We start from the raw sequence: 14,370 nt of genomic DNA on the forward strand, positions 1-14,370 counted from the left end.
CACATGTCTACTCGTGTAATCTCAAGTGTACTAGACTTGAAAGAACAATACACTCAGTTTCAATTTTTTCCTGTATTTTCAGTTCATACTCAATATTAATTTTTTTTAAGGAGTTTGTTATACTAAACACCCAGATTTGAAGGCAAAGTTTTGGGCAATAATCAAAAATTTAACAATAAGAATGATGGCTAAATTGAAAAAAGTTTTAAGCTCAATATTTTTTCAATAATGAATATGTCAATGTTTTTCTAAGTACCAAAAATAGAAAACGTATAAAAAGACTCTTAATTTGGCTTTTTTTAGGTACCGGTACTTGCTGATGCTGATTTGTTCAAGTTACCAAATCAGCATTTGCAGCCCATATTGCTGAAGAAAACCATTCAGTGGGTAACATTGAGGACAACTTAAAGGTTTTACATCTAACAGAAAAAGGGGCCACTATGAATATATTAGAAGAAATAGAAATACACACACACAACAACAGCACCCCAGACTATATCCTTAACGAACAAACAGAGTTGGCTAACGGCCCTTTCCTGAAAAATTTCCAAAAATTACTTTCCAGCCTCCAAAGCAAATAATATTAATACACCTATCTGCAGATCAAGTAGAATTTATATGTTACTGTAATTCTCATGCTGCCAAATGTAATAAAATAATGTACTATTTTACCTATACAGCTCTAAATATATATAAAAAACTTTATAATTAAATTAGCAATAACAGATTTATATGTATATATATATATATATATATATATATATATATATATATATATATATATATATATATATATATATATATATATATATATATATTAAAAAGATTCAATCTCTCTACACTAATGTAAAAGACATTACAGTTTTGTATAAGAATATATGATCCTTTCCAAACATAGGAAATCATCGTCAAATGTTACGATATATCATAGCATCTGTGACACCCATATGTTTGTAAGCTCTTTGTATGTACCAAAACATGTGGTGCGTGTTTGGAATGAACTCAGTGACAAATCTAAGGTGTACAGTGAGAACTATACGTGTGCAACAACGAGGATGCAGTGGGAATGCATTTACATCGATTGGATGAACGTTATAGAAACAATCACTCGAAACCGACGTTTCACGTAAGTCACATGCAACGAAAATCTGCAACGCAACCATCTGTGTGTGGCGTGTTTGTAATTGTGTTTTATTTATATTTTAGGACAATTAATGTGTAAAAAACACACCAAATGTAGAAACAAAGCGTGTAAACCGTCTGATGATGAATCGCAACGATTCGAAACCGGTAACGGTTTCCTTTGAATAAAGGAACTCAATTTGTGGCTGGTTGCTATCCTAACACGATCAACATCCCAGATATGTTCAATAATGTTCATGTCTGGGGAATTTGGGAGCCAGCGGAAGTATTTACACTCAGAAAAGTGTGCCTGGAAAAACTCTTTAGCAATTCTGGACGTGTGGAGTGTCGCATTGTCCTGCTGGAATTGCCTTTCAGAATGTACAATGGACATGAATGGATGCAGGTGATCAGACAGGAAGCTTACATACGTGTCAACTGTCAGAGTCGTGTCTGGACATATCAGGGATCGCATATCACTCCAACTGCACACGCCCCATATCATTACAGAGCCTCCAACAGCTTGAACAGTCCCCTGGTGACATGCAGGGTCCATGGGTTTATGAGGTTGTCTCCATACCCGTACACGTCCATCCGCTCGATACGACTTGAAACGATACTCGTCCGACCAGGCAACATGTTTGCACTCAACAATTTTTCACGAAAGGGGTGTTAGCCAACTCTGTTTGTTCGTTAAGGATATAGTCTGGGCGGTGTTGGTGGGCACGGACGAGGCGTACAGCTTTGTGTGGTGCACTTATAAAGGGCACACGAGTGGTCCTTCGGCTCCAGAAGCCCACCCACATCGATAATGTTTCGTTGAATAGTTCGCACGCTGCACTTGCTGATGGCCCAGCATTGAAATCTGGAGCAATTTGCAGAAGGGTTGCACTTCTGTCGTGTTGATGGATTCTCTTCACTCGTCGTTGGTCCCGTTCTCGCAGGATCTTTTCCCGGCCGCAGCGACGTCGGTGATTTAATGTTTTAGCGCATTCCTCATATTCACGGTACACTCGTGAAATGGTCGTATGGGAAAATCCCCACTTCATCGCTACCTCGAAGACGTTGTGTCCCATCGCTCGTGTGTCGACTACAGCGCCACTTTCAAACTGACTTAAATCTTGATAAACTACCATTGTAGCAGCTGTAACCGTACTAGCATCTGCACCAGACACTTGTCGTCTTATACAGGGTGAGTCACCTAACGTTACCGCTGGATATATTTCGTAAACCACATCAAATACTGACGAACCGATTCCACAGACCGAACGTGAGGAGAGGGGCTAGTGTAATTGGTTAATACAGACAATAAAAAAAAATGCACGGAAGTATGTTTTTTAACACATACTTACGTTTTTTTTAAATGGAACCCCGTTAGTTTTGTTAGCACATCTGAACATATAAACAAACACGTAATCAGTGCCGTTTGTTGCATTGTAAAATGTTAATTACATCCGGAGATATTGTAACCTAAAGTTGACGCTTGAGTACCACTCCTCCGCTGTTCGATCGTGTGTATCGGAGAGCACCGAATTACGTAGGGATCCAAAGGGAACGGTGGTGGACCTTAGGTACAGGAGATACTGGAACAACACATTACGTCCACATGCTAATACCTTTTTATTGGTCTTTTTCATTGACGCACATGTACATTACCATGAGGGGTGAGGTACACGTACACACGTGGTTTCCGTTTTCAATTACGGAGTGGAATAGGGTGTGTCCCGACATGTCAGGGCAATAGATGTTCAATGTGGTGGCCATCATTTGCTGCACACAATTGCAATCTCTGGCGTAATGAATGTCGTACACGCCGCAGTACATCTGGTGTAATGTCGCCGCAGGCTGCCACAATACGTTGTTTCATATCCTCTGGGGTTGTAGGTACATCACGGTACACATTCTCCTTTAACGTACCCCACAGAAAGAAGTCCAGAGGTGTAAGTTCAGGAGAACGGGCTGGCCAATTTACGCATCCTCCACGTCCTATGGAACGCCCGTCGAACGTGTACCTCACCCCTCATGGTAATGTACATGTGCGCCAGTGAAAAAGACCAATAAAAAGGTGTTAGCATGTGGACGTAATGTGCTGTTCCAGTCTCTTCTGTACCTAAGGTCCATCACCGTTCCCTTTGGATCCCTACGTAATTCGGTGCTCTCCGATACACACGATCGAACAGCGGAGGAGTGGTACTCAAGCGTCAACTTTAGGTTACAATATCTCCGGATGTAATTAACATTTTACAATGCAACAAACGGCACTGATTACGTATTTGTTTATATGTTCAGATGTGCTAACAAAACTAACGCGGTTCCATTTAAAAAAACCTAGGTTTGTGTTAAAAAAACATACTTCCGTGCATTTTTTTATGGTTTGTATAAACCAATTACACTAGCCCCTCTCCTCACGTTCGGTCTGTGGAATCAATTCGTCAGTATTTGATGCGGTTTGCGAAATGTATCCAGCGGTAACGTTAGGTGACTCACCCTGTATAGGCGTTGCCGACCGCAGCACCGTATTCTGCTTGTTTACATATCTCTGTATTTGAATAGCCGTGCCTGTACCGGTTTCTTTGGCGCTTCAGTGTACAATCGTAAGGCTTGCTGCCGTGGCACATACGGAAGCTCTGCTAATATCTGGCGCCCACGATTCGCACAGGAGGGGGAGTACAAGTCACTGATACAGCTAGCACATTCTATCAGCACACAAAGCGAGGTGGCTTGGGGAATACTGAATTAAATTATTAAATCCAGTGACGAAGACTATGAATTCGCGTGCTCAACTTTGGCGCAGGATTTCAAAAATTAACGTATGATTTTAATTTAGTTTCAACTCTCGGAGGGGCGATCGTCCCTTCCGCTCCACCCCCCCCCCCCCTCCCCTTTAATCCGCCCTTCGATAACGATGTGGCAACACGAAGTCCTTCTCGTATATTGATGTCCAAACGAAGTGTGCATGGTAATTCAGAATAACACAGGTACTGCAATATCGTATGGTGAAAAATGTTCTTTATCACAATTCTACATCTGCATCTACATGGATACTCTGCAAAACACATTTAAGAGCCGGGCAGAGGGTTCATCTCTGTTATTCCAATCTCTGATAGCGCTCCGGAAGAATGAATACCTATATCTTTCCGTACGAGCTCTGATTTCCCTTACTTTATCGTGGTGATCGTTCCTCCCTATGCAGGTAGGTGTCAACAAAATATTTTCGCATTCGGAGGAGAAATTTGGTGATTGGAATTTCGTGGGAAGATTCCGTCGCAACGAAAACCGCCTTTCTTTTAACGATTTCCAGCCCACATCCTGTATCATTTCTGTGACACTCTCTCCAATATTTCGCGATAATACAAAACGTGCTGGCTTTCTTTGAGCTTTTTCGATGTACTCCGTCAGTCCTATCTGGTAAGGATCCCACACCGCGCAGCAGTATTCTTAAAGAGGACGGACAAGCGTAGTGTAGGCAGTCTCCTTAGTAGGTCTGTTACATTTTCTAAGTGTCCTGCCAATAAAATGCAATCATTGGTTAGCCTTCCCCACAACATTTTCCATGTGTTCCTTCCGATTTAAGTTGTTCGTAATTGTAATACCTAGACTGATTTATCGTGTAAGCGAAGTTTAACGAGTTCCTTTTAGCACTCATGTGGATGACTTCACAATTTTCGTTATTCATGGTCAACTGCAACTTTTCGCATCATTCGGATATTTTTTCTAAATCGTTTTGCAGTTTGTTTTGATCTTCTGATGACTTTATTAGTCCATAAACGACAGCGTCATCTGCAAACAACCGAAGACGGCTGCTCAGATTGTCTCCCAAATCATTTATATACACTCCTGGAAATTGAAATAAGAACACCGTGAATTCATTGTCCCAGGAAGGGGAAACTTTACTGACACATTCCTGGGGTCAGATACATCACATGATCACACTGACAGAACCACAGGCACATAGACACAGGCAACAGAGCATGCACAATGTCGGCACTAGTACAGTGTATATTCACCTTTCGCAGCAATGCAGGCTGCTATTCTCCCATGGAGGCGATCGTAGAGATGCTGGATGTAGTCCTGTGGAACGGCTTGCCATGCCATTTCCACCTAGCGCCTCAATTGGACCAGCGTTCGCGCTGGACGTGCAGACCGCGTGAGACGACGCTTCATCCAGTCCCAAACATGCTCAATGGGGGACATATCCGGAGATCTTGCTGGCCAGGGTAGTTGACTTACACCTTCTAGAGCACGTTGGGTGGCACGGGATACATGCGGACGTGCATTGTCCTGTTGGAACAGCAAGTTCCCTTGCCGGTCTAGGAATGGTAGAACGATGGGTTCGATGACGGTTTGGATGTACCGTGCACTATTCAGTGTCCCCTCGACGATCACCAGTGGTGTACGGCCAGTGTAGGAGATCGCTCCCCACACCATGATGCCGGGTGTTGGCCCTGTGTGCCTCGGTCGTATGCAGTCCTGATTGTGGCGCTCACCTGCACGGCGCCAAACACGCATACGACCATCATTGGCACCAAGGCAGAAGCGACTCTCATCGCTGAAGACGACACGTCTCCATTCGTCCCTCCATTCACGCCTGTCGCGACACCACTGGAGGCGGGCTGCACGATGTTGGGGCGTGAGCGGAAGACGGCCTAACGGTGTGCGGGACCGTAGCCCAGCTTCATGGAGACGGTTGCGAATGGTCCTCGCCGATACCCCAGGAGCAACAGTGTCCCTAATTTGCTGGGAAGTGGCGGTGCGGTCCCCTACGGCACTGCGTAGGATCCTACGGTCTTGGCGTGCATCCGTGCGTCGCTGCGGTCCGGTCCCAGGTCGACGGGCACGTGCACCTTCCGCCGACCACTGGCGACAACATCGATGTACTGTGGAGACCTCACGCCCCACGTGTTGAGCAATTCGGCGGTACGTCCACCCGGCCTCCCGCATGCCCACTATACGCCCTCGCTCAAAGTCCGTCAACTGCACATACGGTTCGCGTCCACGCTGTCGCGGCATGCTACCAGTGTTAAAGACTGCGATGGAGCTCCGTATGCCACGGCAAACTGGCTGACACTGACGGCGGCGGTGCACAAATGCTGCGCAGCTAGCGCCATTCGACGGCCAACACCGCGGTTCCTGGTGTGTCCGCTGTGCCGTGCGTGTGATCATTGCTTGTACAGCCCTCTCGCAGTGTCCGGAGCAAGTATGGTGGGTCTGACACACCGGTGTCAATGTGTTCTTTTTTCCATTTCCAGGAGTGTAGATAAGGAACAGCAAAGGGCCTATAACAATACCTTGGGGAACGCCAGAAATCACATCTGTTTTACTCAATGATTTTCCGTCTGTTACTAGGAACTGTGACCTCTCTGACAGGAAATCACAAATCCAGTCACATAACTGAGACGATATTCCATAAGCACGCAATTTCACTACGAGCCGCTTGTGTGCTACAGTGTCAAAAGCCTTCCGGAAATCCAGAAATACGGAATCGATCTAAAATCCCTTGTCAATAGCACTCAGCACTTCATGTGAATAAAGAGCTAGTTGTGTTTCACAAGAACGATGTTTTCTAGATCCATGTTGACTATGAGTCAATAGACTGTTCTCTTCGAGGTAATGCATAATGTTCGAACACAATATATGTTCTAAAATCCTGCTGCATATCGACGTTAACGATATGGGCCTGTAATTTAGTGGATTACTCCTACTACCTTTCTTGAATATTGGTGTGACTTTTGCATCTTTCCAGTCTTTGGGTACGGATCTTTTGTCGAGCGAACGGTTGTATATGATTGTTAAGTATGGAGCTAATGCATCAGCATACTCCGAAAGGAACCTAATTGGTATCCAGTCTGGACCAGAAGACTCGCTTTTATTAAGTGATTTACTTTGCTTCACTACTCCGGGGATATTTACTTCTACGTTATTTATGTTGGCAGCTGTTCTTGATTCGAATTCTGGAATGTTGTACAATTGTACAGAAATAAGACAGAGTTCCTTTGTATTTCCATAAATTAATTTCGCTCTACGTCTGTAAATCTCTAGTTTTGCATTTGTAACTGAAGTAGCCGTAAGATAACCGACCAGCTAGTCTGATGGACTAGCCAGTTACAAGTTTGGCATTCTGGGCGATCAAGTGTAGCATAGGCGGCAATGCTAAGAACGAGATAGACCGACGAGATAATGAAATCGTGTGGTGGGAGTTTCAAATTAAAAATATTCAATTCATCGTGATTTTACATGAAAGGAACATTATGAAAAAAAATTTTCTTCGGACCGTGCGACTGACGCTCTCTTCTAGGTGCGCTATGATACTTACTTTTGGCCGCATGCGGCCCGCGGATTGGACACTCCTGAACTAAGGAGTGGTGGGATGCTCCTCGTGTTGGATACCCCTGACCTAACAACTCCCCATCGCACCCCCCCCCCCCCTCAGATTTTCAGATTTAGTGGCAAGTTGGCAAGTTGGCCCGTTGGATAACCCGTCGAAACGGAACACAGACCAAGAATGCAAACAGGAAGAAAGTTAAATTTAATTTATGCAATGTTGAGCACCGTCACTCGGTCCAAACATTTTTTTTTTTTTAACACAATTACGAACTGTCCGTCTGGGCCGAGCGGTTGTAGGCGCTTCAGTCTGGAACCGCGCCACCGCTACGGTCGCAGGTTCGAATCCTGCCTCGGGCATGGATGTGTGTGATGTCCTTAGGTTAGTTAGGTTTAAGTAGTTCTAAGTTCTAGGCGACTGATGACCTCAAAAGTTAAGTCCCATAGTGCTCAGTGCTCAGAGCCATTTCTTTGTCCGTCTCGTCATTGTACCTGCCAATATGCATCACGTTTACTTACGACGGTAGTATGTTCTTACCACATGACTCATATTCTGTGATGAATAGTGACAGCAGGCGAGATGTGATTCTTGAAGTTTTCCCGGCGGACATAATGTTCCATCATCTTTCGGGCGTGCACTGGGTACAGCGACAATTCTTATTGCGATATTTCGGCTAGAAACCTCCCAGCCATCTTCAAGGCGAGTCAGAGACTGAGTTCATAGCGTCTGCACGTGCCTATTTATACGGAGAGTTACGTGATACAAAGCTACTGAGGATTGAAAGCGGCCGGCCGAAGTGGCCGCGCGGTTCTAGGCACTACAGTCTGGAACCGCGAGACCGCTACGGTCGCGGGTTCGAATCCTGCCTCGGGCATGGATGTTTGTGATGTCCTTAGGTTAGTTAGCTTTAAGTACTTCTAAGTTCTAGGGGACTAATGACCTCAACAGTTGAGTCCCATAGTGCTCAGAGCCATTTGAACCATTTTTTGATTGAAAGCGCATGCGTCAAAGATGTCAAAGTCGCCACTACTGCGCTAGTCATAGATAAGATGTATATAGCAAAGATAAACATATAAGCGCAGAGTGCAAACAAAATAGTGCTGCTGCGAATCCACCGTGCTTGTAAATAAATAATTAATCTTTAAAAGTGGTAACACCTGTCGGAAGTGGAGATGCAGAAATTCTTTCCGAACGAAGGTGCGAAATAAGCGGTTTCCAAGCACTGTCAAGATGAAATCCGTCGTCCCGGTTTAGCAGGTTGTCGGCTAGTTGTATTTCTACAGCTTCCTTAACAACTGAGTCCCAGAAAGATGAAGCAGTAGTTAACATCTTTATAATCCATGGCGTGGCCAGTAGAAATGCAATGTTCGGCAACTGCTGATTTGTTGGACTGAAGAAGACGTGTGTACCGCTCGTGTTCGACGCATCGTTCCTGTACAGTGCGCGTGGTTTGCCCTATGAAACGTTTGCCACACTCACAAGGGATTTCATAAACTCCCTCCTTTCGCAAGAGCAGATCATCCTTAAAGGATTTTAAAAGTGCTGACTTTTCGACCAATAGTTAGCAATATAGGTGCACCAACGTACTCATTGGCAAAATATTTAGCCTCTCTGTTGAGACCGTCTGTGGGGAAATGTGAACCTCAGATCCGCAACTCGTCGGATGTTATCAGTAGGCTGAAAGGTCTGAAGCTCAATAGCACAGATTTATTAGTTAGTTTTGACGTTGTCTCGTTGTTCACCAAAGTACCTCTGGCTGACTCCCTGTATCTCATTAGCAGCAAGTTTGAGGATGATGTAACAGCTTTGTTTAAGCATGCATTAACCTCCACTTATTTTTTATTTGGTGAACAATATTACGAACAAAGTGACGGTATCGCTATGGGGAGCCCTCTCTCCCCCCTGGTGGCTAATTTGTTTGTGGAGGATTTTGAAGAGAAAGCCCTCAACTCAGCAGTATTAAAACCGACGGTCTTCTGGAGATAAGTGGATGACACTTTTATAGTGTGGCCCGACGGAGAGGATAAACTGATAGAGTTTTTGGAACATCTCAATTCCATTCACGGAAACATCAAGTTCACTACGGAGCGAGAGAAGAATGGCTGTTTACCGTTTCTGGAAGTGCTGGTTCGCCGGAAAGAAGATGGATCCCTAGGTCATTGCGTATGCCGTAAGCCCACACACACAGACCTGTATTTGCAGGCGTCTAGCTGCCACCATCCGTCGCAAATAATGAGTGTTCTGAAAACTTTGGTCCACAGGGCTCATGCAGTGTCTGATGTTGACAGCCTGCGGGATGAGCTTGTACACCTGGAGGCAGTTTTTAGGAGAAATGGCTATTCGCAACAGCTTATTAAGGAAGTCCTGCAAATAAAAACTGCAGAAAAATCACAGGAAAAGGATGAGGAAGTGGAAAGGTAAGTGAAATCTACAGCCTTTCTCCCGTACGTGGGTAATGTTTCTTTTAAAATCGCTAGAATCTTGAAGAAACATGAAGTGGATGTGATATTCCGCCCACCAGCTAAGACTGCAGCCTTGTTGGGATCCGTTAAGGAGGATCTGCTCTTGCGAAAGGCGGGAGTTTATGAAATCCCTTGTGAGTTGGGTTGGGTTGTTTGGGGGAAGAGACCAAACAGCGAGGTCATCGGTCTCATCGGATAAGAGAAGGATGGGGAAGCAAGTCGGCCGTGCCCTTTCAAAGGAACCATCCCAGCATTTGCCTGGACCGATTTAGGGAAATCACGGAAAACCTAAATCAGGATGGCCGGACGCGGGATTGAACCGTCGTCCTCCCGAATGCGAGTCCAGTGTGCTACCACTGCGCCACCTCGCTCGGTTCCCTTGTGAGTGTGGCAAACGTTACATAGGGCAAACCACGCGCACTGTACAGGAACGATGCGTCCAACACCAGCGGTACACACATCTTCTTCAGTCCAACAAATCAGCAGTTGCCGAACATTGCATTTCTACTGGCCGTGCCATGGATTATAAAGATCTTTCTGGGACTCAGTTATTAAGGAAGCTGTAGAAATACAACTAGCCGACAACCTGCTAAAGCGGGACGAAGGATTTCATCTTGACAGTGCTTGGAAACCGCTTATTTCGCACCTTCGTTCGGAAAGAATTTCTGCATCTTCACTTCCGACAGGTGTTACCACTTTTAAAGATTAATTATTTATTTACAAGCACGGTGGATTCGCAGCAGCACTATTTTGTTTGCACTCTGCGCTTATATGTTTATCTTTGCTATATACATCTTATCTATGGCTAGCGCAGTAGTGGCGACTTTGATATCATTGACGCATGCACTTTCAATCCTCTGCAGCTTTCTATCACGTGACTCTGGTATAAATAGGCACGCGCAAACGCTATGAACTCAGTCTCTGACTCGCCCTGAAGATGGCTGGGAGGTTTCTAGCCGAAATATCGCAATAAGAATTGTCGCTGTCCCAAGTGCACGCCCGAAAAATGATGGAACAGCAGGCGAGATGCCCCATAGAAGGAAAACAACAAATAAACGGGTGTGAATTATGTTAGAATGAACGAATTAAAGTGTCAAAACTTCTAAAAAAGGAACGCAAGATGGATAACATGCGATAACTGTTTACAACAAATAGGAGGTGCGTACGTCTGCAGATTCCTTCGTTGCCCATCACTGTTGAAAACTCACGTTACGCCATGACACACACACAAATTACAACACAGCGAACAGGCACGCCAGTGACCGGTCGGGAAGTACGTATCTTTGGAAAAAAAAAAAGTTTGGACCAAGTGAGATTTTCACCTGGTCTCCCGCTTCGCCGTCAAACCCCGAGAACCCACAACCACGACACACGCACGATAAGCGCTCCCCAATACTGCATAGATTAAGTTTGGACAGTTGACTATTTCTGTCTTTCATCTTTTTTCCCACAGTTCAGTACACCTTCTTCCTACGAGGTGCACTCAAGTTCTAAGGTCTCTGATTTTTTTTCTCCAGACTGGAAAGAGATAGAAACATGCGCATTGTTTTAAAATGAGGCCGTGTTCATTGTCAATACGTCCCAGAGATGGCAGCACCGTACGGCAGATGGAATTTTACTGCCAGCGGCGAGAATGAGAACTGTTTTAAATACTTAAAATGGCGACGTTTTCCTTACTTGAACAGCGTGCAATCATTCGTTTTCTGAATTTGCGTGGTGTGAAACCAATTGAAATTCATCGACAGTTGAAGGAGACACGTGGTGATGGAGTTGTCGATGTGTCAAAAGTGCGTTCGTGGGTGCGACAGTTTAATGAAGGCAGAACATCGTGTGACAACAAACCGAAACAACCTCGGGCTCGCACAAGCCGGTCTGACGACACGATCGAGAAAGTGGAGAGAATTGTTTTTGGGGATCGCCGAATGACTGTTGAACAGATCGCCTCCAGAGTTGGCATTTCTGTGGGTTCTGTGCACACAATCCTGCATGACGACCTGAGAATGTAAAAAGTGTCATCCAGGTGGGTGCCACGAATGCTGACGGACGACCACACGGCTGCCCGTGTGGCACGTTGCCGAGCAATGTTGACGCGCAACGAGAGCATGAATGGGACTTTCTATTCGTCGGTTGTGACAATGGGTGAGACGTGGATGCCATTTTTCAATCCAGAAACAAAGCGCCAGTCAGCTCAATGGGTGCACCGCCACCAAAAAAATTTCGGCTAACCGCCAGTGCTGAAGAAATGGTGTCCATGTTCTGGGACAGCGAGGGTGTAATCCTTACCGATTGCGTTCCAAAGGGCACTACGGTAACAGGTACATCCTACGAAAATGTTTTGAAGAACAAATTCCTTCCTGCACTGCAACAAAAACGTCCGGGAAGGGCTGCGCGTGTGCTGTTTCACAAAGACAACGCCCCTGCACATCGAGCTAACGTTACGCAACAGTTTCTTCGTGATAACAACTTTTAAGTGATTCCTCATGCTCCCTACTCACCTGACCTGCCTCCTAGTGGCTTTTGGCTTTTTCCAACAATGAAAGACACTCTCTGTGGCCGCACATTCACCAGCCGTGCTGCTATTGCCTCAGCGATTTTCCAGTGGTCAAAACAGACTCCTAAAGAAGCCTTCGCCGCTGCCATGGAATCATGGCGTCAGCGTTGTGAAAAATGTGTACGTCTGCAGGGCGATTACGTCGAGTTTCGGGTGAGTAGTTAATTAGAAAAATAATCGGAGGCCTTAGAACTTGAATGCACCTCGTATTTTGATGCTTGATCTGTGTTCAGTTTTTGATGAGCCATCCAATGGGCCAACTTACTACTAAATCTGAGGGGGTGCAATGGGAAGTTCCTCTTGCAAGTGGCGGCCAGATGGCCTTTCTGTTGACACCCCGTTATCGCCTGGGACGAAATGTGTGTACCCCAACTTACTGCGTGTAGTATCATCCCATATGAAGAGTGGGAACGTTTCGAAGTGCCTGCGAATCCCGTAACTGAAGAGGGAGTTGGGAACCAGCGCAGTATTCACGTAGTCTGCTATGGGAAACCGCCCAAAATCCACATCCAGGCCGGCTACCACACCGGCCACAGTAATCAGTCCATCATGTGGGTTCAAACCAAGGCCGACGCACCTGTCCGAATCCCGCATTTCGCACGTTAAAGCGGCTTGTTCATTATTTATTTAATTTTTTTTATTTTACGTATCATTCTTGAGCAGGCGCCAAGCAAAACTTCTCTGCATCGTTGCAATTCTATTACACGTAAAGGCGAAGCGAGTACGCCCGGTCGACCATCCAAACTGTTTATATTGATGAATACTGAAACTGGAGAAGACGTGTAGCTGAGATGCTATAACTTTTAGGCTCCGTTGCTACTGTCACATCTTTCGGGACATAGTAACTTCATATATTTCACATATTTTCGCTGAATGATGTCGTACAGGGTACCATTCCGGACTAACTCCTCACCTGGGCGAAGTATATATTACCCAAAAGAAAGTAATTACGTGTGGTGTTCACACAAGTATATCTCGCAGGCACCTCTTGAGGGTAGATGCGAACCTTAACCACAGCCTCACAGTACGTTTACTGACTTCCGAAATTTGTCGCCTACAGTCCACCTGAGTATGAGACTAACACAGATATTCAGGATCCCAACACTAGGAGGAGAAAATATCTGGATTACCCTCCTCTGACTTTGGCTCAGAAAGGGACAGAAGCATGCAACTGCAACACTCTCTGGTGATTTGATAAAACTTGTGACAGAAAGTAAAAGTGTTTACAAACATAGATTAAGGAGGTGTCCTCTTAGTATACTGTACAAATATTCTGAATACATAAAATTATATATTTATACACAAAAAGGCCCTGCAATTGGCCAGAATGTAGCCATACAAGTGTTTCTTCTTCTTTTTTAATTAAATATGTGTTATATGTTAGTTCAGCTGACACATTCCACATCATAAACTGTACCGTAGCTGGCGGAGAAATCCGACATTGCCCAAATATTTATTAACAGCTGTTCGTCCACGCACTTACAACGCAGAGTCTGACCTTGTACTTAATGTTTATGACATCGTATCTCCTAAGCCATGTGTCGTACAATGATATAATTTTGCATTTACATTCAGTGGTATATGTGCATACTTTAGAGAAAGCTTTTGACAATGTTGACTGGAATACTCTCTTTCAAATTCTAAAGGTGGCAGGGGTAAAATACAGGGCGCGAAAGGCTATTTACAATTTGTACAGAAACCAGATGTCAGTTATAAGAGTCGAGGGACATGAAAGGGAAGCAATGGTTGGGAAGGGAGTGAGACAGGGTTGTAGCCTCTCCCCGATGTTATTCAATCTGTATATTGAGCAAGCAGTGAAGGAAACAAAAGAAAAATTCGGAGTAGGTATTACAATTCATGGAGAAGAAATAAAAACTTTGAGGATTGCCAATGACATTGTAATTCTGTCAGAG

The 14,370-nt window shown here is 44.8% G+C and overlaps 1 non-coding gene across 1 annotated transcript; it reads right to left on the reverse strand.

Moving 5' to 3' along the window:
- Positions 1–13,075: 13,075 nt before the first annotated feature.
- Positions 13,076–13,182, reverse strand: LOC124720585. Its single transcript, XR_007006215.1, has one exon. It is a non-coding gene; the product is annotated as a U6 spliceosomal RNA (small nuclear RNA).
- Between the last annotated feature and the right edge of the window lie 1,188 nt (positions 13,183–14,370).

This window comes from Schistocerca piceifrons, chromosome 11 (assembly GCF_021461385.2).
Source record: "Schistocerca piceifrons isolate TAMUIC-IGC-003096 chromosome 11, iqSchPice1.1, whole genome shotgun sequence".
Lineage (NCBI taxonomy): Eukaryota > Metazoa > Arthropoda > Insecta > Orthoptera > Acrididae > Schistocerca > Schistocerca piceifrons.